This window comes from Micrasema longulum, unplaced genomic scaffold (assembly GCF_059751315.1).
Source record: "Micrasema longulum isolate JH-2025_06_02 unplaced genomic scaffold, ASM5975131v1 h1tg000619l, whole genome shotgun sequence".
NCBI lineage: Eukaryota > Metazoa > Arthropoda > Insecta > Trichoptera > Brachycentridae > Micrasema > Micrasema longulum.
The window spans coordinates 161,136-184,812 of record NW_028277815.1 but is presented as its reverse complement, the minus strand read 5'-3'; positions in this window follow the sequence as shown (position 1 = coordinate 184,812).

Genomic DNA, 23,677 nt, shown 5'->3' with positions numbered 1-23,677 from the left:
ATAAACATGCATTTTTTTAATAAATAAAAATTGACTAAATATCAACACTAAACTATAAAGAGAGAAGGAAATAGGTAGAGGAAATGAAAAACTTAAATATTCAGGAAGAGACATTTTTTTAAAAATTTATTTAAATCTTAAAGTAGGGCACACATATCATACATATTGTTATGTGTGTTCTTATAATAACATTGCAAACATATTTAATTTATAAATTGTTTATCACATATGTCTTGACCATTATTTTAAATTTTGATATGTTTTTTTCTTCATAAATATTTTTTTCCATTTCGTAATACTTTTTAATTGCTTTAAATAAAATAGAATTTTGTGACTTTGCCTTTTTCCTAAATGGAAGTCTAATTTTGTTCTTTTCTCTAGTATTGTGATCATGTTCATGCTGGTTTCGATCAATTTTTTTCCAAAATTCTGTTTTTTCATAGAGTTTATAATTTTATGAACAAACATCATTGTATTGTAAAATATTTCAAACATGATTTTAATGTAAATAAAGAAGGGAAGTATCTAACACTTGTGGGTAGATTGTTCTATAATCAAACAGCTACTACAGTGAAAGAGGAGACCGAAAAATTGAAGCGATGAATGGGTATTGAAAGAGTACTCTCGTTACTAGAACAAATAGATAGCCCATACTGTGATAGAGGTTGAAAGAATTCTCTCAAATAAACAGACGGTATGAAATTATTTAAAATACATTCAACATACATTCACACTCGTACAAACATTTTTAAAATACATAATACGCAAGGAAAAAAAATAAGCAACTTCCGTTTCAAAAAATAAAATAAAGCTAGGGTTTAGAGGGTTTAGAGGGCGGATAGGTAAAACTAACGACTCAACTTTTCGACTGATGAAGCGATTTTCACCATTTTTTGAGTTACTGCAATTTGGGAACAAACAGAAGTACGACAAACAGTGAACAGGCAAAAACATAATTTCCAGCTACAAATCCTGGCCGAGAGTCATTTATATTCATCTCGTAGCAGGTGTCGCGTGTCCGTTTCCGTTTCCGGTTTAGCATTTTTATTACAACCTCCGTCACATCCCTCTCTGCTAATCTCAGGGCACATCTGCACACGTGTACACAAATCAGGAACGCATAATGTGACACGCGACAACCTTCGCTATTAAGGGTGATATGTCTATTCAAAACATGCACTCGATAAATTTCAAAAACAAAAAAAATATATCAGAGGATAGGTAAGGGCAAAATTTAAAAAAAATAACGTTATAGAAATAACATGAACAAAGCACATATTTAAAGGACGTTATAAATTAAAATTAAATGATAATTTCTTTTTATTGATTTATAATTAAAATCATTTTTGAATACAATAGTTTATAACAAAGACACGGTTTTATGAACTTTCTTTTGTGTTTATTCAAGGTATTTTAACATGGTTGTATGAATAATAAATTCTTTGTAGGAAAAACCAGTGCCAAAAAACACATGTAAACAAGTTTGTAAAACACATGTAAACAAGCAAAAAATACATGTAAACAAAAATCACATGTAAGCAAATATGGGCAGAATGGTGAATGTTACACAGTGTGTAAAGTGTTTAACAGGTCATAAGCCCTGTAGATGCCTAGATTTATATATTACCTTCTCTTAAATGTTCTTCATCTCTGTTGTAATATGTTAATATGTACAGCTCCCCAGAGAGTTGAATCTAGTTCTTGTCTACAAACATTTGGACAAACTCAAAATATTATTGATAAATCCACCTAGTCCATGAAGAAGTATAAAAATTTAATTTTAAGGCGTTACCTTGTATGTGGGTGAAATAATTTACCGCATAAATAAAGGTTTCAGCTATGTAACTTCACAAACATCAACAGGTGAAAGACTTGAAGAAATATAGATGTTCAAATATAGGCAGAATGGTGAATGTTACACAGTGTGTAAAGTGGCCACTTAAACCAGCCACTGACAGGTCATAAGCCCTGTGGATGCCTAGACTTCTAAATTACCTTCAATTAAATGTTCTTCATCTCTGTTGTATTATGTTTACATAAACAGCTCCCTATTTCAATAAAAATGGGACGGAAGCACGAATAAATGCTAGGGAATGCGTGTGTACTTTTTTTTAGTTTTCGACAGCACCCTTTTTGACCATAATTTTATTTGTAATCACTAGTTGAATAATTATATAAAAACTGTTATTCCGTAACATTGTCAATAATTTTAATTTGTACTTTATTGATCACATTTTAATTGTCATTACAATTATGTTTTTTAAAATATTTATTTAAGGATTGAGATAGATATTAAAAAGAGGGTGAGTGCCAGAAACGGGGTGAACGGAGCACTTTAATCTGCCTTGACAAATAAACGTTTGTCGCAGGAGGCACAACTAGCAGTTTGCAATGGAGTTCTAGTGCAGACCCTTATGTGTGGGAGTGAAGTATGTTTTCCATCTCTGTTGTAATATGTTGATTATAATGATTCTCTGAGAAGTAAAATCTAATTTATATCTAGAAATATTGAGGAAAACTTTCAATATTGCTGATTAAACCAAACTTGTTTAACAATATTTTGTGTTTGTCCAAAGTTTTTATATTACAATTTTGTTAATAAAAACACCATAAATATCTTATAAAAAATATTAAATATTACACTTAACGAACTGATTGATCGTCTGCAGTTTATGTCAGAACTTCGGGACGAAAACCTGACTCGGGAAGACGAATTTTACTTTCCAAATCCGGTGTAAAAATGTGCATTTGAAGTTTATAAAAAACGCCATTACATCATTCATAAAAATAAGAGAGATATATCAAGTCTTGTATCGTATGTCGACTAGTGTGACATCACAGTCACACAAGAGTTAATACAATTTTAGCCGCCTTGCCTTTTTACAAACCTTCTAGATATTAAATAATGTATTAGAAAAAAAATATTACTGACGAAATTTATTGAAATGAATGAATTATGTTGTATACATAAAACATACAAAAATGTTATTTTTCCTTGGTCTCCAAACTTTCAAATTGCGATTTCTTAAAATTAAAATTTTGTTAGTGACTTTTGCCCGAACGGAGACGATATATTATTATGGTTAATGGGGAAAAAAATCTACGAATATGAGCTTATAAACATACAGTATGTTAGAATATAATAGGCTTATGTTAATGTGTAAGCTTTGGTTCACACGGCATTGTACTGCACGTTCTTTTTGCGGGATAAATCTTATGGAATAAGTAATGGCACATACATTGAGTACTGAACCGTTCACACGTCGCGTCGTTTGTACTGCAAAAAAACGTACACAGCTAATTACGTTTATCGAATACTCACTGGACTTCCCGAGCAAATTGAAGGAACTTTTAACGTATACGGTCTGCAGTAGCGCATTGTATTACACCATCTTTTTCACACGGTTAGATGACAAACAACTTCCAAAAATACTTGAAAACTTTTTTCTTTTTCGTTTTGTTTCTCAGCTTTTGATAAAAAAAATAAATGTGATAGTACGCACTGCTTCTTGATTTGTAGGATGTATTCAAAATTTTCTGTTATGCTGGCGGCAAAACCACAAAAATACATACACAGCTAAATATTGACTCGTATGAAGAATCTGCTTCTTTCATGGTTTAACTTCACTGACTGAACGTAGAAGCATTTTTGATCTGTCTTTCCTGTTCAAAATTCAAACAATTTTATCGATAGGCCATACTTCTTTCAGCGTATTTAAATTAACTGTCCTGTCAAGTCAACGCTACATTTTTTTTAAAAATCCATTGTACAAAAAAAAACAAAATGTTTTTTTTAACATCTCGTTTCATAGGCATGGCCAAAAAAGCTGTATTTGGCATCTTCACCGTAGTGTTTGTGCACATTGGAACTAAACAGTACTTGTATCTTATACCTATAGACATTTTATGCACGTCAATTAGTTAAAACAGTGTAAAACAACAGATTACAACAAAAACAACACGTAGGCTATACAAATTCGTATGAATTTGTTTGAACGGTCAGCCGGATTCGTAACGCGTGACGTCATAAGCCCATTCGGCATCCGAATTGGCATTTTGGCGCCAATTCAAAGTAAACGTTTTTAAACCACTAAATTAACGCGTGGACATAAAAAAAAACTGTACAGTTACCATTTTAATTTTTATAATAAAAATAAAAATTTAAAAAACGTGATAATACCCTATTGGAATGAAATTTTAACATATACGGTCTACAGTTGCCTTTTTTATCACACCATATCTTTCACACGAAGGCTACACGTTTTTCATCGAATAACATCCGAAATTTATTAAAAAACCTTTTTTCTCCGTCTCTCAGCTTTTCATAAAAGAAAATCAAGTGCGTTCAAGAACTGCATCATAATTTATTAGATGGGCCCAAAATTTCTCACACAAAGGCCAAAGCCGTTTTCAATACCAATTTTAAAGTTTAACTACGCGAGGAGCTATAACGCTAAGGAGATTGCTGTGTAAAAACTGCGGCTATGCTTTTTTTTGCACGAATAAAAATGTATCGTGTGAACATCCCTTTGTTTAAAATCGAATACTGTAAAAAACGTGCCGTGTATTGCCATGTCAACTCAGCCTTAGTGCCTGTCGGTGAATCAAGTAAAAAATTTTTGCTTGTGTAAGCACCCACATTTGAACTATTTTTAATGTAAACTTTTTTACTCATACATAAGCTATTAATTTGAGATTTTAATGGACTGTACCTACAAAAAAATATATAGTTTGCCGTTAGTTTACACAAAATAACAAAGGTATTAGTTTATAATCTGCTTGCGCTATTCTGCAACCAAAAGGGTCCGTGAAAGTTTTATTTTTATCACGACATTTATTTTACAGTGGGATGGGAACATTTACTTCCATCTTTTTATTCTTATTTTTAATTTGTATGACCGTGCATAGCTTTTAAAAGTTATCGGCATTAAGACCGACCCTTAACAACGTACAGAAAATGCAAACACTTTTAACAATCCGCTTTGCAGATAAACTTATTTAAATCCATGTAACTTTGCTTTGATGTGTTTTGTCCGGAAATTTTACTCACACGTGTTTTTATTTTATACAAAAATATTTGAAGCATAGTGTACTCATACGCGAAATGTGAAATTTATATTACATTTTATTATTTAAACAGAGGTGTAAAACGTTTTAGAGAAGGGAATATGAAACTCTCAGCATTTACATTACAGATCTTATGACAGGTAAGTGGCTGGTTTAAGCAGCCGCTTTACACATTGTGTAACATTAACCATTTGGTTAAAACATTTATATTTCTGGGAAGTTAATGAACCGAACTTCTATTGATGTGGGTGAGATTCAAAAGCTTACTTAAATCAGCCAACGGCAAGTCATAAGTTCTGTAAATGCCTAGACTTCCATATTTATTTCTCTTAAATATTCTCCATCTCTGTTTAAATACGTTAATCCACTATCAAGGTGATGAAATTCAGTCTTTATCTACCAAACATTTGGACAACTTCAAAATACTGTTTGTAAAATGTGAATTTTAAAAACGTAAAAAGTAAAGAACATGAATGTATAACAAGGCCGAGAAATTATATAATTGTCAATATTTCTCCCTTTCATCTTTAACATATTGTGTGTAAAAACTCCCTCGAGTCACTGTGTTGTAACCTGAGGTTACTTTATTTTAAGCTTAGGTTACATGAGATTAGTAAATGATCATCTTATAATCATTTTCTCTTTTCTTCTCATTAAAATTGAATATGTATCATGCAAACTAATCAACGTATATAAAATATCTTTCCCTCTAATGACAAATTTCTAACCAATTTTTTTCTGCTAAACTGTTTAATATGCTTTAAAGTAAAATTTAAATACCGTATTTTATAGATAATAAGACGCATCGGACCATAATACAAACCCCAATTTTTGGTTGAATTTTCAGAGAAAAAGTGCGTCTTATGATCTAAAAAATACAAAAACTGATGACAAATAATATTTCAAAAGATAAATCAAAATCTCGCCGAAGAAAATGAGAATTGAAGAATTAAAAACAATATTTAAATAACACTGTAAATCCTTTCTAAGAACAGATTTCTCTAGTGGAGAGGACTCTTAAACTGTTTTTTTATTTTATTTAATTGTATAGTACTGTAGAGGAGTGAACAAGGTGTGAAAAATACTTCGTCCTAGGAAATAAAAAAAAAGTGTTGGGCTGAATGGTTGGAAAAGGAAGGTTACGCGCAACTCCACTTACCTGCTGATGAGGCGTGACACGTGCTGGAACTTGGCTATTGAAGCTGGCGGTCGTGGGACGCTGGCACAGCTTGTATGGAGCTGGCGGTCTAAATGGACACTGGCACAGCTCGCTTGATGAAAGATTTGTTTAGCACTTCACTTGGTTAAGGTTCGATTAGTACTGCAATTTACATGTTGTTACCGGAACTCAAACGTAAAAGTATTGTTGCGTCGAGTGCGCTAGGAAACGGGAAGGACAGGTAGGTATTTGATGATAAGGTTGAGCGTTGATTCGAACAAACACATTCATAAAACAGTTGAAAAATAATTTTAAAGAGTTTTGTATAGGTATTCCATATAAACGTATTTATTTATTTATTAAAAACACTAAATTAATATTCGTATTACTATCATATATTACAAACTTGATATTATAATTTATACTAAGTTGTTTTGACTTTCTAACTAGGGTTATTTACACCGTTTGAAGACAGTAAAAAAAATATATAAAAAAATAATTATCACTATGTGGAAAAAAATATGAAGGTGGTGGAAAAAACAAAGTAAAAACATGATTGAAAATTAAGTAAAAACTAAGTAAAAAAGTAGTAAGTAAGTAAAAAACATATTAAAAAATTGATTAAAAAACAAAGTAAAAAATGTAGTAAAAAATGACGTGAAAACACAGTTAAAAACATAATATAAAAAAACATAAAAAACAATAAAAAAATAAATATTTAAAAAAAACAATGCAAAATACCGAGTAAAAAGAGAAAAAAACATAGTTAAAATCAAAGTAAAAGATGTAATAAAAAACGTATAAGTATATACTAAACAAAACATATTTTAGATATTATTTAACATACTAAAAAAAAAAAAACAAAATGAATTAGAGCATAGGTTTGCCATCTAAAAGCCACATTAAACCCATTTTTTTATTAAACATAATATGTATTACATAAGTACATTAGCTGATTACGGAGACGCAGTTTAAAATCACACAACCAAGAAATTTACTATTATTGTAAGAACCCTTGAATTTGGGTAAATATGTTCAATAAATGTGTTGTATACGTTTTATAAATAATAAACACACACAAGGTAGGTTCCGCGTTAAATTTTTGGTGAGAACACAAAAAAAAAAGATTTTTTTCATGCCTAGGTGTTGATGTAATTCACCACCGTAATTTGCTGTCCAGGCCTGTTGTAGTGCAAAGAAACAAAAAAAAAACATATTTATTAACGTTATCGTCATTCCTTATCCACGCCTAGTGATACAAAGAGCACTGCAGAGTTTTTCGATCAGCTGATAAATGAAGGCAAGGTTGTCAGTCCTGCACTTCAGGTGATTGTCCACAAATATTTTTTTCAATTGTATTTCTTATTCTCTCATTTTCCACTTATTCATATTTAAATGAAAACCTTAATACAACTTTCCATTTTTATTTTATATGTCTCTGTTTTTAATATTTATATATATACATTTACAGCAGAAATTTCATAATGTTTTCTTAATTTGGTACTCGTGTATCCACAAACAGACCATGCTTATGAAAGAGTTTAATTTTAATAAATATAGTGTTATATATGACAGGTGCCGTGGCGCAGTTGGTTAGACGGCCAACTGTGGAACTGGCGTCGCCGGTCCGATTTCCGCCAGTTGCAAGAAAAAAATAAAAGAAAGATTTTTATCTCAATTGGTCTGGTTGTTGTGGTGTATTTTTCATTACCTACTTCCATATTCCTTGTATCTTACCTGCTAACAAGCCTTAAAATAGAAGCTTAGCGGGATATTCCTTTAAAAAAAAAAGAAAATCCACCAAATTAGTAAATAGATCAAATCAAATCAAATCAAATTGAAATATTGCACTTAAAAACTTTTTAAATGAATATTTCTCGTCCACGCTACTAAGAATTGAACTCAGAACCTCAAGAATAGTATGCAAACACGTCAACCACTACACAACGAGGCGGAATCATAACACATCATTTTCTTAAACAGGACTTGTCTAAGAGCAGCAATCGAGTCAAAAACACTCATCCAGAATTCTGGTTCTAATTCACACACAGATCTTTACCGGCTTGGGCAATTTTTGTTTTATATTCTGAATCAGAAAATCGCGTGTAATAACTCCGCCTTGTAGTGAAGTGGTTGGCGTGTTTGTCTATCATGTTTGAGGTTCCGGATTCGATTCGTAGAAAGGTCAACATAAAATATTGAATAAAAAGGTGATTTAACACTGTAATATTCCAAATTGGGTGTTTAGTACTTTTAAATCTTTACAAAAAAAAAAATATCACCAGTCTCACTTGAATCACAACTAAAGGAACATTTTTTACGATACGAATCTTAAAATATAAGATTAAAAATGTCAAGTCATCAAAGGTTTGAAACGTGTAACAACTTTTTAAAGAGGTTTCTCTCTAAAAAATATTCAAATCTTACATTTTTCTACACTTGCCAGAGGGGATGAAGATCAAATTAACTTACTGAATAAAGTAAACTATAAAAAATTGTTTGAGAGAACCTGCCTATTTTATAAAGTATCTTGCGCCGGCTCCTCATTATAATATTTTTTGCCTGAAGGGAAATTTTGCTGCCGGCTTAACTGGACCTAAAACTTTTCACGGAAACCTTAGAAAGGCTTAACGACTCTAAAACACCTGTGGTTCGCAAACATTTGTACCAGCTTACGTGAAATTTCACATGTGTAACAAATATAAATAGAAAAGGTTGCTGTTGCCACGTGCCTGACCAAAAAACAACAGCGAAATTTTAATTTAGTGTAGAAAAAAAAACACAATCTAATATTTGAACGTAATTATGCAGAAAACTTCCAGCCATAGAAAAATGAAACTAATATAAACCGCCCTTGAACCTGTAGCAATTGCACAGAAATCTTTAATCCGAGTCATCTTAAAAAAAACATTTCGCTATCCAAGTGACTTGCTCTTCAAAGAATTCAGAGTACTGAATATTATTCAACAGTATATATTGAGAACGGTAGTGGTTACACACATAAAGAGAGACATTTACCCAAGCGTCAACCACAACCATAATACAAGATACTCTAATAGGGATCTGATACTAAGTGAAGGGGTCAACACTGTTCTGGCATCGAGACAACACTATAACGTAGGCAAAAAGGTCCATAACCTTTTGCCAGAATCGTGAAAGACGGGAGTGTTGTCAAGTTACGGAAGGTGTTGACCTCGCTCTTTCATGACATTGGTCGTAGGGAGTCAGAAAATTTGATGCATGCCACGGATTGGAGAACCTTACTGGATGTCAAAAATAAAATATAAAAAATAAGGAATAATTAAAAAAATATATATTTTTAGATGACAACCATGAAGTTTCGCATAAATAAATTGTCTATGTTTTTATGAATGTATGTATGTGTATGCGCATGGGTGTATGTACGTGTGTGTGTATGTACATGTGTATATATGTGTATATTTATATATACATGTGTGTATATATGTGTATGTCTGTATGTATATGAATCAAAATGTGTATCCGAATAAGTTTATATTTTGTTTGTCTGTGCTCTATATTTATTTGTTAAGTATTATAATATATTAAAATGTAATTGCCTAGCTTAGAACGGGGTATATACCCTTGTTAGCTGAGCAAAGTGAATATGGAATTGTATTTTGATAAAGAGTGTGAATAAATAAATAAATAAATAAGTATAAAAAGCACTTTTGTGAAATAGGTGAGTAATTGAATCTTCACAACAGTTGGAATGTTTTTACTTTGAAAAATGTAAAAAATTATGTAAATGCGGAAGAAGAATCAAACTTAGGTTTAATTTTTCCAAGTGTTAGGTCACGTCTTTCACTAGGGTCCAAAAAACTCTATTTTTTCGATACAAAATGCAAGACCAGAATCTGGCAAGAACATCAAATGTTAGGAATCTGGGCGTTAGATTTGTGAGCATCCTTACATTTTATGATCACATAGAGGCAATCAGTGGTGTTAAGATTAGTTCTGCGTTCTGCCAGGGTTTTCTAAAATACCCGCGTTTTCCTTGGTGCGAGGTAGACTCGAGAGTGGCTCGATTATTTGTGAGCCACATGAACTGAAGTTATTATTGTAGAGAAAATCCAAAAGAAGTTTTACAGATATCTCTTCATGAGAAAGTGCAGGTATTATCATTGGCTCTACCCAACCGAGTTTCTCCAGGGTATGCTTGGCTACAACAGAGACTAGAAATAATGTGTATTTGACTCCACATTTTAATTGATTGTTGCGCGGTATGGTCGATAATCTTGAGATTGTGAGGAGCATTGGTTTGTATGTTCCTGAAAATTGCCTAAGACAGCGTCAGCATTGATTGTTTCATATTCCGATATAATGGACCAACCTTCCGATGATTATGCCTGTTGAAAGGGCTACAGCAATGTTGAACAACAACGCTCTGGATGTTGATCTGTTGCAAGTATTTTCCTACTACTTTGACAAAAGTATCTATTATGATTTTTTTTCTTGTCATAATATGTACGCCTTGAATTTCTGTTTGTCATGTACATGATTTTTTTTTTAAAATAAATGAATTGAATAAAATGAATTTAACAAAATTATAAATAATGCATGCATTCGTCTTTTCTGTTATGCAAACAAGAATTTAGTTATGTATATGACAAGTTTTCATGATTTTTAAAATCTGGCTCACCACACAACCTATGATGTGCATTTAGCAGAAAACTGCCATCCCTAGTAAAACTCTGATGTGTGTTATGTCGTTATACATTGGTCATATTATTTTATTCAACAATGTTTTGAGTTTGTGCAAATGCTTGCAGACTGGATGGATTTCCTCACAAAAGATTTATTAATATTTCAATTTGTTGCAACAGAGAGGGAAAACATTTTTGATAAGGGAATGTGGAAGTCTAGGTATTTACAGGGCTTATGACCTATCATTTGCTGGTTTAAGTGGCTACTTTACACACTGTGTTTACACAGTGTTACAATTACACTTACACAATTTCCCGTTGCACTGAACTTTCTCATTGCACAATTAAAGAATTATTATTTTAGTTAATTGTATGAAGGGCGTCAAAGTTCAGAATTTTTCTTTCAGAATTTCATATTCTCTTCTTAAAGGTTTTTTCCATCCTTGTTGTAATTAGTTAACTCACATTTGGACAAACCCAAATATTGTAATTAAACTAACTGGTCCAAGAAGAATTTTAAATTTAAGAAAATAGTTTTCAGGTGTTGCTTAGTATGGGAAATAATTCAGTCAGATGAATCTCTTCCCAACAATGAAAGTTTCAGCTCTTAAACTTTACTGAAATCAACAAAAATTAAAATTAAAGTAATATGGATGTTTAAACATAGGCAAAACAGTGAATGTTACACAGTATGTAAAGTGGTAACTTAAACCAGCCAATGACAAATTATAGGCCCGGTAAATGTCTAGACATTCATATTCCCTTCTTTGTGGTATTCTCCATTCCTGTTTTAATTGGTAAATCAGTATAGTTCGCTTGAATCAAAATCGTGGTTTATGAATTTTCGAAATCTTTGAGTTCGATTGAGTTTATTGTTAAAAAAAAAACAAATTGCTTTTAAATATCAGAGAACCGATAAAAACCGTAATAAAAACGGTTTTCGGGTTCGAGGAGCGAGTGCTTTTACCAAGCCATGTTGTGTTTTTGAGGCCCATATCCCGTCTACCTTTTATCTTCCCTCTAAATATGGGGTGCAAAAGAGCATGCTTTTCTCCACGGAATATGTGTAATAATTATGCAACTTTTTGTCTTTTGACAGTCAGTGGTTGACCTTTTAGTCCCTGAAAATTTGTAGATTTTGTAGAGCTTTTGATTTTTAAAATTTTCAGTTACTTATCTTATTTTATTTATTACGTTTCACAAACAATAAACAATACCTACGACATTGGTTAAGTAATCACAATGTTATATCTAGATATTGTAAAACAATTATATGTGAAGACAGTATGCACACATGAAGGAAAACAAGTTTAAAAATTAAGAAAAAAAAAAAAAATTAGCTTGAAAACCTTTACGTATTTTTCTTGATTTCTTTCTTCAACTCCATAAGAAAAACAATTGCACAAATTTTTACTGTCGGGGTTCGTAATTCAAAAAAAATTTTTTTTTTCTTGATACGGAATATTTACCAAATCAAATGTAAATTCAAGATTATAATCAAACATCAAACAACAGAAATATTGCAAAAAATGACTCACCTGCCATTATAATAATATATATATATTTATTTTTCATGTGTGTGTGAGAAAATTTTCTAGGTATATATAATTGTTGAACATACCATTAATATTAATAGGATATTAAACTAACTTTGTTTTTTATTATTCTGCATATATGTTTTTATTACGATGTTATTTAAATCCCGAATTGAGTTAAGGTAACTCCTAGGAATTTCTGCCTTAGTTATTGTTATAATACAAATAAATAAATAAATTGTATGTCTAATATTATTTTTAGCAACATTGAGTAATGAATACCAATATGTTCAATATCTTATTGCGCGTCAATGGAGCTAACGAATTCTTGTTTTTTTCGTTATTAAATAGTATTTTTATAATTTTTTTAGTGTTAATTACTTGTATTTTTTTAAACTAATTACTTCAAAATAGCCAAAAGTACTTAAAAACGTCAAAATATGTACCGACAATGATTAGTTCCAACAAATGCCTTCTCATACAAGAGCTATGAAAAGTATGAGTTATTTTATACCAAAGAAAATTTATAGTCAGGTTAGTTCTTTTTTGCTGTTTATTTGTTGTTTGAATATAATGTTGGTTTTTTTATTTATTTTTTGAATCGCAATATCTTTTTGGTAAAAAAAAATTATGCAAAGTTTAAAAAACAATCAGGAAAAATATATCATCCTTCTCAAGCTAAAAACAACGTTATAAAAAATGAAAAGTTTAAAAACTCTAATAAATCAATTTCCAGAGATCAAAGTGTTAATGCGTTTTCTCACTTGATTGCCAATCTTTTTAAAAAATTGTATTTAAAGGTACTGTAAGCAAAAAACATAATCATAAATTAATTCAAAATTCAAAAGAGTTATCGAAATAAATTTTTAATATTACCTTGCAATATTTTAAATGTTTTTTTTTCTGGGTTACTTTATTGATCATTCATCAAATAATAAAAAAATGGACAAACACTTGTAGGCAAACGTTTTTTCGTCAATATTTTCCAAATTCAAATGTATTCCATAATTCAAAATGCACCTATGAGTGATTTACGAGATATTTCGTTAGAATTTATTACCAATCCAACAAAAATAAAACTCCATCTGAATTTTTTGTCGCTTTTCCGAATTTCGTATTTTTTGATTAAATATACCTAAGCTAATATAGCGGAAAGTATGTACATAAAAAAGCGGCAAAATATGTGGGTGATTTGTCAAACGAACTCTTTAAACATATGTTTATACTCACCAATATAAAAATACACACAAATATACATTTTCAATCATTATAGGAGCCCGTTGAGTAAATTTCAGAGTTTCATAACCATTAAGGTTATAAAAAAATAGATAGTGGAAATAGGTAAAAGAAAATGAATTGTCTCATTCGTTCAAACTAACATTAAACCAACTGCTTCACAAATGTACAGTTTATGTTATGTTTTTGTTTTTTTTTTGTGCGTTTTTTAATACAAACAATAAAGGTATACACTAATGAAATATGTATTATTTTATTTCTTTTTTTATTTTTTTGTACATGATGTTAATTGTACATTGGCATGTTAATTACGAAATGGCAATTACTTCCAACCAGCCAATAAAATAAAAGTTTTATATTTATAATTTAAGTTACAAAACACATTAAAAAAACTAAAGATCAGTAGGTATATTAAAATAGAAATAACTGTTTTTGCATATAAATCAACTTAAATCAATACTTAAACTCAATGAAAAGAAGGAAAAAGAAGGAAGAGGAAAGGAAGAGAGATTAAGGAAGAGAAAAGAAAAGTTTCTTCAGACGTGATTTAAACAGTGATACAATATTTAAATCTTTGATGGTGGATGGGAGATAATTCCACAGTCAAGCCGCATGGACACTGCATGAGTTAGAGAAGAAAGAGTGTAGTGTATAAAACTGTCTGAACATCTTGTTAATTATATTTGTATATTTAGTCTTCTTCAAATATTTTCACATGTAAAAATATTTATAAAAGAAAGTTTATTGGTAAGTGTCCTCGGCACGGGTAACTCCAGTGGGGTCACATTATTTTTATTATTAATCATTGTTTATGGTATGAAAAAAAAAGTAAGAACATTCAGAGTCCAAATTGACGACCCAGACGTTTTTTTTGGGAAGTTTACGGGAGAGCAAAAACGAAGATTGAAATCGTTTTAATAAGCTATCAGATACTGTAGAATTTCCAAATATGCGTCTTTTGTATTTTAATGTAAACCTCATATAATGCCGTTGCTTTAAAATCCGTAGAGACAGACAACATGTTTATTGTAATGTTTATAACAGTTCTAAGATGAGAATGCAAATCATTAGCTTTGACTTTCATATTATCTTCTCAACAATGTTCCCACCTCTATTGTGATACAGTTTTAGTAAATATTTATCCCATTTGATATGTGAAACAAATAATAAATAATAATCAAAAGATCAACATTACCGATTTCAAATCACTGACACGTACGGATATCAAATTGCTAACAGCCAGGAAAATAGAAACAGAATATAATTGACAATTAGTATGAAGGCAACATCATATTTTTACGCTTCAGGTTTCATGGTAAGCTAATGCATTATCATAATCATAATTCCCATTCATACATAATTTTGCATAGGGCACAGCTTTAGTTCACTAATCTCTAAGTATGTTGATCATTTTTGATAAATCAATGTAATAATATCAGTCTTACGCCTTAAGTACAGAGACTATGGTATATTCTGGTGTAAAAACACTACTTCATATCAATAATCAATATTTCATATCAACCATGCTAGAAACTGATCCCGAGACCTCTTGCATTCTAAGCAAAGGCGGTGCTCATATTACCACGCAGAAAACTGTGTACGTGATGTAAATTAAATAAATTTTTTTTGTATTAATTTTTAATCCCAAAAAACAAATCTAATGTTTCACAAATAAATTGGTAGTGAAAATGTTGTCTGCTTCTGCAAAGCTTTGAGTTATTAGTATTCTTTAGAGTAATGACTGGTGTTATTTACCCTATCGCATGATTTCAAAAGGGAAAAAATTACGTCCCGATGTTCCATATAGTTTTGACAAATTGCCCAAACAAGATATTAATGTGTGAAGTTTTGGTACAAAATTAGGTTTTTATTTCAAGATTTAATATAATTATCACGTAAAATAATAGAATTACAAGAGTAGTGATGTCTTCTGAATTTAAAAAGGTATTGTCATAATATAATATTGTGTTTTAGATAATTAAACAGGCGTCATAACGCAATTGGTTAGACGGCCCACTGTCAAACAGGCATCGCAGGTTTGATTACTGCCAGTTCCGAAGTTGTAGTTTTTATTTTTTTGGAATTTTTTTCCATATCCTCTCTTTCTCACCTATGAAATAGAAAATTTTCTGGTTAGATCGTTCTACGTTGCTCTAGTAAAACGGTGGTGACATGTCCAGTTATTCTGAAAAAACAGGCCACCGTTTGCTTCGAAGTGCTTCGTGCTCGAACAACTTTTGTTTGATTTGACTCGTCTTGAAAAACCCATACAGTTGATCGTTGTTTAGTTTCAGGTTTATATGCATAGATCCATGATGCATCACCTGTCACAATCTTATAGACGTCTTTTGAAGCACCGCGATTGAATTTTTCAACATTTGTTTGCACCAATCGACACGAGCCTTTTTTTGAGTGATTGTCAAATTATGCGGTATCCAACGTGAACGAATCTTTTTTATGACCAAACATTCGTGCAATATTTAATGTATGCAACTGAAACCTATGCCTAAGCATGCTTTGATCTCACGGTATGTCACATGACGGTCTTGCAATATCAGTTTACGCGAAGCATCGATTTTTTTTGGCATAACAGACGATTTTGGACTACCTTTAAAAAATTCGTCGTGTAACGAAGTGCGACCACGATTGAATTCATAAAACCAGCAAAACACGGTGATTTAAGGTGGTGCTTCATCACCAAAAGTCGCAGCAAGTTAATCGGCACACTGTTAAAGGTTTAACCCACGTAGAAAGTTATCGCACGAAAATGTTCTCGATTTTGTTCCATTTTTTTAACAAAATTAATTTTTCAAGTATCTGTAAACAACACAAATATCACTTGTATGACAAAACATTATGAGTACGTTTTCTATTAAAAAAAGTAAACTTTACAATTACAATGTCAGATTTAACATATTCACAAGTGTGTTGCCATATCTCAAAACTCAAGTAGCAAGCGTCGTATTAAATCAGGATAAATTCAACAGTGATTTAAATTCCGACAACTATTAGCACAAAACAATAATTCATACAATATGATATTAAAGTCATTAATCGAGGACCAAATTTCTCCATAAATCATCGTCTTTTTTTCTTAGTTCTTAAAAACTATCATTCAAAACTTATACGTACTATATATTATCATTTGATTGTTAGGGATCGTAATTAATTCACGAATGTGTCACCTTAAACTCCTGTGAAATTATCTTAGGGTAGTATTTCATTTCAGGATTATAATATTATAAGATCTCAGGTTTAACAGGAAGGGTTCAACCTTCAAATTCGTTCAATGACAAATTAGTTTTCTGTCAGAATGTAGGGCTGGGAGCTCTCCATATCTCTTCACAATAGGGCCAATATGGGAAAATATTTTAGGGTATTTGCTTACAATTTTGAATTGATTATTATAATATTTTGAAACACAAAACAAGTACTAAATCAGTTTGAAATTTAGAAAATTTACAAAATAAAAAGAATCCTCACCTACTTTTTCCTTTGCATTTAAAAAAAATAATATTTAGTTCTGTGGTCAAAAGACGTTCAAGCGTTGCCTAGTATGTAGGTGAAATAATTCAATCGCATGAATTTCACCCGCACCAATAAAGGTTTCGGCTCTTTAACTTCTCAAAGTCAACAAATGGAGGAGTCGGAAGAATAAATATGTTTAAATATAAGCAGAATGGTAAATGTCCGCGTAAACCAGTCAATGACAGGTCATAAGCCCTGTGGATGAATAGACTGGTATATTTCCTTTCTCAAAAAAGTTTTTAATCTCTGTTGAAAACTATCCCGATAAATGATATTTTTTTCAGTTTATTCAGAAAAATATATTTTATTTATTTATATATAAGTACATATATAATGTTACAACTAAATATAAATTTAATACATATATCGATGGCTCAGTTCTATAGAGGCATAACTAAAAATGTGATGTTTTAAGTTTTACTATTCATTTTGTTGGAATTTTTTTTTTTTTTTTTTAATTCTACAAAGGAATAACTCTTAAAAACTATTGATTTACTCATATGGGACAAATGTTTCTATTTGGAAATAAATGAACTAAACAAACTCTCAGCTCCATTACTAATTAAAACGTTGTGATTACTAGTAGGCAACCATTGTGTACATATTTTACATAAATATATTAATATATACTACACTTAAGGTGGCGTAAATAAATGTTTGTTACAAATAAATTTAGGTCTGTCAAAATTTTAGTCAACCATTACTCAAAACAAGCAATTTCTAATTATCTTTGTATGGAACTGAGACATTCATATTTACAAATGTTTTAACGTATATTTACAACCGTGTTACCAATTAAAAAAACTTGGCACACTTTCATCTATTCATTGGACCAATAGGCGTTTTCATGGCATGGCATCTTCGGACAGACAGGAAAACTATACAGAGTAAGGATAATTTAAATAAAACTAAATAATATCTTAACTTGAGGTACATTTTGAAAATAAGTCACAAGAAAAACAAACATAAGTAATTACATCATTACAACGGAATTTCATCAAGAATTGTCAATAAATAACTGTAATCAAAACATGTATTTACTTTAACGTTTCCCATTACGTAAAAAAGAAACCATCTTTGTTTACATAACTCTAAATTAATTGTTTGTCTTCAGGATCACAGAAATTTATTTATAAATCATTTATTTACATACAAAACATATTGACGGGGTCCACGTTCAAGTCGCATAGAAGGACTGTGGTACGAAGATTCAAGAACAATTAAATTATTGATTGATTTGGTGTTTATTTTGTAAAACACCATATTTAAAATTATAGTATAGGCAATCAAACACTGATCTGAGTGTATTGAACGCTTATTTTTTAAAAAATTTATTGCAACAGAGAGAGAAAAACATTATTAAGAAGGGAGTATGTAAGTCTAGGCATTTACAGGGCTTATGACCTGTCATTGGCTGGTTTAAGTATGCACTTTACACACTGTGTAGTATTCACCATTCTGCCCATGTTTAAACATCCACATTTCATCAACTCTTCCATCTGTTGACTTTTGTAAAGTAAAGGAGCTGAAACCTTTATTATATGGGTGAGATTCATCCGGCTGAACCAAATCACCTACTAGGCAACGCCTGAAAACAATATTCCAATTTTTATACTTCTTCTTTTACCCGTCAGTTAATTATTCATTAGTGTTTGAGTTTCTCCAAATGCTTGCAAACTGACTGGATTTCTTCCCCAGGGAGTTATTAAATTTCTCCTGTTTCTCCTCTCCGTTGCGATGAATTTAAATATAAAAAACTCCCTAGAGAGGAAATCTAGCCAGTCTGCAAGCATTTGGATATACTCAAACATTGTTGACTTTATTTTATTTTTACAAATTTCAGAACAAAACATTCGTGACAATTGTTTCACCTTGTTAGGGTATTTTCGTTTTGCGTTGAACTGTCACTTGGTTGACTATGTACAATTACTTCTTCTATTCAAACCTCAATTTTTGTATTATGATAGTAAGTTTTTTTATCCCAATGTTTTTAGGTACTGCGGATTTTTTTTGTATAAATTTATCGTATTGAAAAGATCTCAACTTTTTTTATTGCAGTTTCTTGACGGTACCATTTTTTCCAACTATATTTATTTATATAAAAGAATTTTAAAAAAGAGGAAACTTTTTCAAGATTACAATAACACAATTCAAAAACTCTACTTAATATATGCTCAGGGATCAAATGGTTAACCAAGATAAGAATTAACTGGGATGTTCAATCACGAATATGTCGCGTAAGGGCGCATTTTTAATAATTTTATTTTTAAAATTATGAATGAAAACGTTTTTTCACAATATTTATGTTGATTTTTAAAATGTTATTAATTTTCTCAATTTATTTCACATATTGTCATAGTTATTTATCGTTTAAAAATCAAACCACCTTATTGAAAAATCAAATGAAAAAAAAAGATTCTTTAGGATTAATGAATAATTTTCTATCGATGAATTGACGGTAATAATATAAAATTTTATGTAAATGAAGATGAAAATTGTAACATAACGGTTCAGCTTTTGGGTGGTAAAAACCCCGTTTGCCCGAGCCAGTATTCAAATAAAGGTTCTATGTTTTCTCAACAGCCTTTTGTATGGGCAGAAGCAACAGAGAACATGATATTATATACCGTGTTATGTAATATCGGATTCCGAACCACCCTCACTTTTTATCGTTACCAGGAGTCACCCCAGCCCCTAAGTAATATTATTTATTCCCCACGGCAGGGGGAGGAAAAATTCCAATAATGGAGCATTATGGTCAGTGTAATATCTTACCCTTGTGATATACCGTTAGCCAGGTGATATATGTGCTAAGTATTCCTAGGGGATGCAAGAGATGCGTGGAATTCTAAAATAACTTGTATGATATGAATGGGTAGAAGCAATTTCAGGTTTTTCTCGGTTTCGCAAAATAATGGATTGCGCCCACTACAGTACAAAACGAACTTAATCGTATTCTACTCGGTCAATTAAATTAATAAAAAATAAATTAATAAAAACCTTACATTTTAAAAATACAACATATAAAGCAACATTTCGTTATCCAAGTGACTTACTCTTCAAAGAATTCAGAGTACTGAATATTATTCAATAGTATATATTGAGAACGGTAGTGGTTACACACATAAAGAGAGACATTTACCCAAGCGTCAACCACAACCATAATACAAGATACTCTAATAGGGATCTGATACTAAGTGAAGGGGTCAACACTGTTCTGGCATCGAGACAACACTATAACGTAGGCAAAAAGGTCCATAACCTTTTGCCAGAATCGTGGAAAGACGGGAGTGTTGTCAAGTTACGGAAGGTGTTGACCTCGCTCTTTCATGACATTGGTCTTAGGGAGTCAGAAAATTTGATGCATGCCACGGATTGGAGAACCTTACTGGATGTCAAAAATAAAATATAAAAAATAAGGAATAATTAAAAAAATATATATTTATAGATGACAACCATGAAGTTTCGCATAAATAAATTGTCTATGTTTTTATGAATGTATGTATGTGTATGCGCATGGGTGTATGTACGTGGGTGTGTATGTACATGTGTATGTATGTGTATATTTATATATATGTGTATGTCTGTATGTATATGAATCAAAATGTGTACCCGAATAAGTTTACATTTTGTTTGTCTGTGCTCTATATTAATTTGTTATAATATATTAAAATGTAATTGCCTAGCTTGGAACGAAGTATGTACCCTTGTTAGCTGGGCAAAGTGAAAATGGAATTATATTTTGATAAAGAGTGTGAATAAATACATAAATAAAAAAACTTAATTGATGTTTTTAATATAAATAAAAATAATATAGAAGTCTAGGCATCCACAGAGTTTATGATCTGTCATTGGCTGGTTTATTGCTTTTATGGCAGTCGGTTCCAGGATTTACCTTGCACAGTTATTGCGGTATCATCAGCAGCTTACCCACCAGATACCGCACACCACATCTGAGGACATAAGTCTCCTTGGCGGTGCCCACATACACGGAAAATTTGCTCGTTGTCAAAATCATCAGCATAAAAAAATAGCTTAACAGGCATATCAATATATTGGTGGCCTCCGTGGTGTAGTGGTCAAGACGCTAGACTCACACACGGAAGGTTCCGGGTTCGATTCCCGCTGAGAACACAAAAATTAAAAATGTGATTTTTCTCAAGACTGGGTGCTCTGTGATGTAATTCACCACTGAAATAAGGCCTCTTGGCCTTTTGTGGTGCAAAAAAAAAAACAATATTACAAAGATTGTTCATATAAACTAAAAACAATAATGGGCCATGAAGTGTTCCTTGTGGGACTCCATGTATCACAGAATTAGCTGAGCTTATAATTGTTCCAATGTTGGTGCTTTGAAGTCGATTTGTTCAGTTTTTCAAAAAACTAAATAGATAGTGGTTTTAAATAGGAGCCGTGACGCAGTTGGTAAAACGGCCAATTGTGAAACTGACGTCGCGGGTTCGATTTCCGCTAGTTGCAAGAAAAAATTCAAGAAAGATTTTTCTTTCAATTACTCTGAGTGTTATGGTGTAATTTTTTTCCCGTTTCCATATCCCCTCTATCCCACCTGCTGACAAGCATCTAAGTAGATGCGAAGTTGGTTATTTCTTTTTTTTTTAAAAGAGTTCACATATTTTTTTCCGAATAAACTTAAAAAATAATAACGGAAAATTTTTAATTTGTTACAATATTTTTTTGTTTATTTTTAGAATAAACATAAGAGATAAAAACAGAATATTAAAAAAAAAGAATAATTGCATTGCAATGAAGTACATATTAACAGTAAGAAGAGTTAACAAAAAATACTACAAAGGCATAGCTTTTATTTAATCATTTTTTTTTTTAATACATTGCAACAGAGATGAAAAACTTTTTAAGAAAGGAATAATTTTTAAACGTACAGACATTAGTTAATAGAGGAAAACTAAATGATAAATTATTTTTATTTAGATTATCAAATTCAATATTTGACTGTTCCCAACTGGTAAAAATTATTAACTTACGAGTTTTTGGCCGGAAAACCTGATTTAATAAACTCTTCTATATAAATGTATCTACAACAAACGACAGTGCACAGTGCACACTCGCCAATAAGGAGAATTCATGCGTTTGCAAATGAATACGCAAATTATATGGATACAGAGGTATAAACACATAGATAAAGAACATTTAAGAGAAGGCAACATAGAATTCTAGGCATCTACAGGGCTTATGACCTGTCATTGGCTAGTTTAACTGGCCACTTTACACACTTTGTAACATTCACCATTCTGCCTGTATTTGAACATCTATATCAATTTAATTCTGCCTGTAAGGCCTGGATTTGAACATCTATATAACTTTAATTCTTTCATCTGTTGATGTTTGTGGAGTTAAAGAGCTGAAACTTTCATTTATGCGGGTGAGATTTGTGTAATTAAATTATTTCACCTACGTACTAGGCAACGCCTGAAAATTTTATTTTTTCAATTTCTATAGTGCTTACCAGGTGGATTTATCAACAATATTTTGAATTTGTCTAATTTTTTGTAGCCAAGGACTGGATTTAACTCACTGGGGGAACTGTTAATATTGACAAATTACAACAGAGATGAAGAACATTTTAGAGAAGGTAATATAAAGGTCTAGGTATCTACAGGACTTATGACCTGTCAGTGGCTGGTTTAAGTGGCCACTTTACACACTGTGTAACATTCACCATTCTGACTATATTTGAACATCTATATATCTTCGACTCTTTCATATGTTGACGTTTTTGAAGTTAAAGAGCTAAAACCCTAATTTTTGCTGGTGAGATTCATCTTATTTAATTATTTCACAATATTTTTTATTTTTTTATAATTCTTCTTGGACCAGGTGGACTTATCAACAATGTTTTGAAAAAAAAATTATAAAAATAAATATTAGCGTTTTTATAATTCACCCTTATTTTTTAATTTTTGGTGGCTATTTTCAACGAGTTGTAAATAACTCACTATTAGAAAATGGAAATCAAGTTAGGGTAGAGTAGGGTTTGAGCCCTGAACCTCTTATTGATGCCAGAATAAACTTTTCATAAAAACCTAACTATATTAATAATTGCGTAATTCAAAACCGTCTCTAAATCTTGCAAAAACAGATTTCAATTATACTACTTGACACCGCAAACTAATCATTTTCCATTGAGTTGGTGAAGCATAATTAGAAATAACACAAGATTAAATTACCTAACATGAAATAAAAATAATGTTCACTCTATCACGATATCACAACCAAAGAAGCATTTAATTATAGAGTAATGTTTTTTTTTCGTTGCTAAATACCATAAGTTTCTATTGATGATAAATAAAATAAAACGAATTGGATATTTTATGAAATCACATTTTAGCACGAATATTGAAGAAAAAAAATTGATACAAAATCAGTTATCGTAAAAGAAAATGGAAATATTTTTCACATTATTTTTAGATTGTCCGAATGTTTGTTTACAAAAGCCTGGATTATACCCC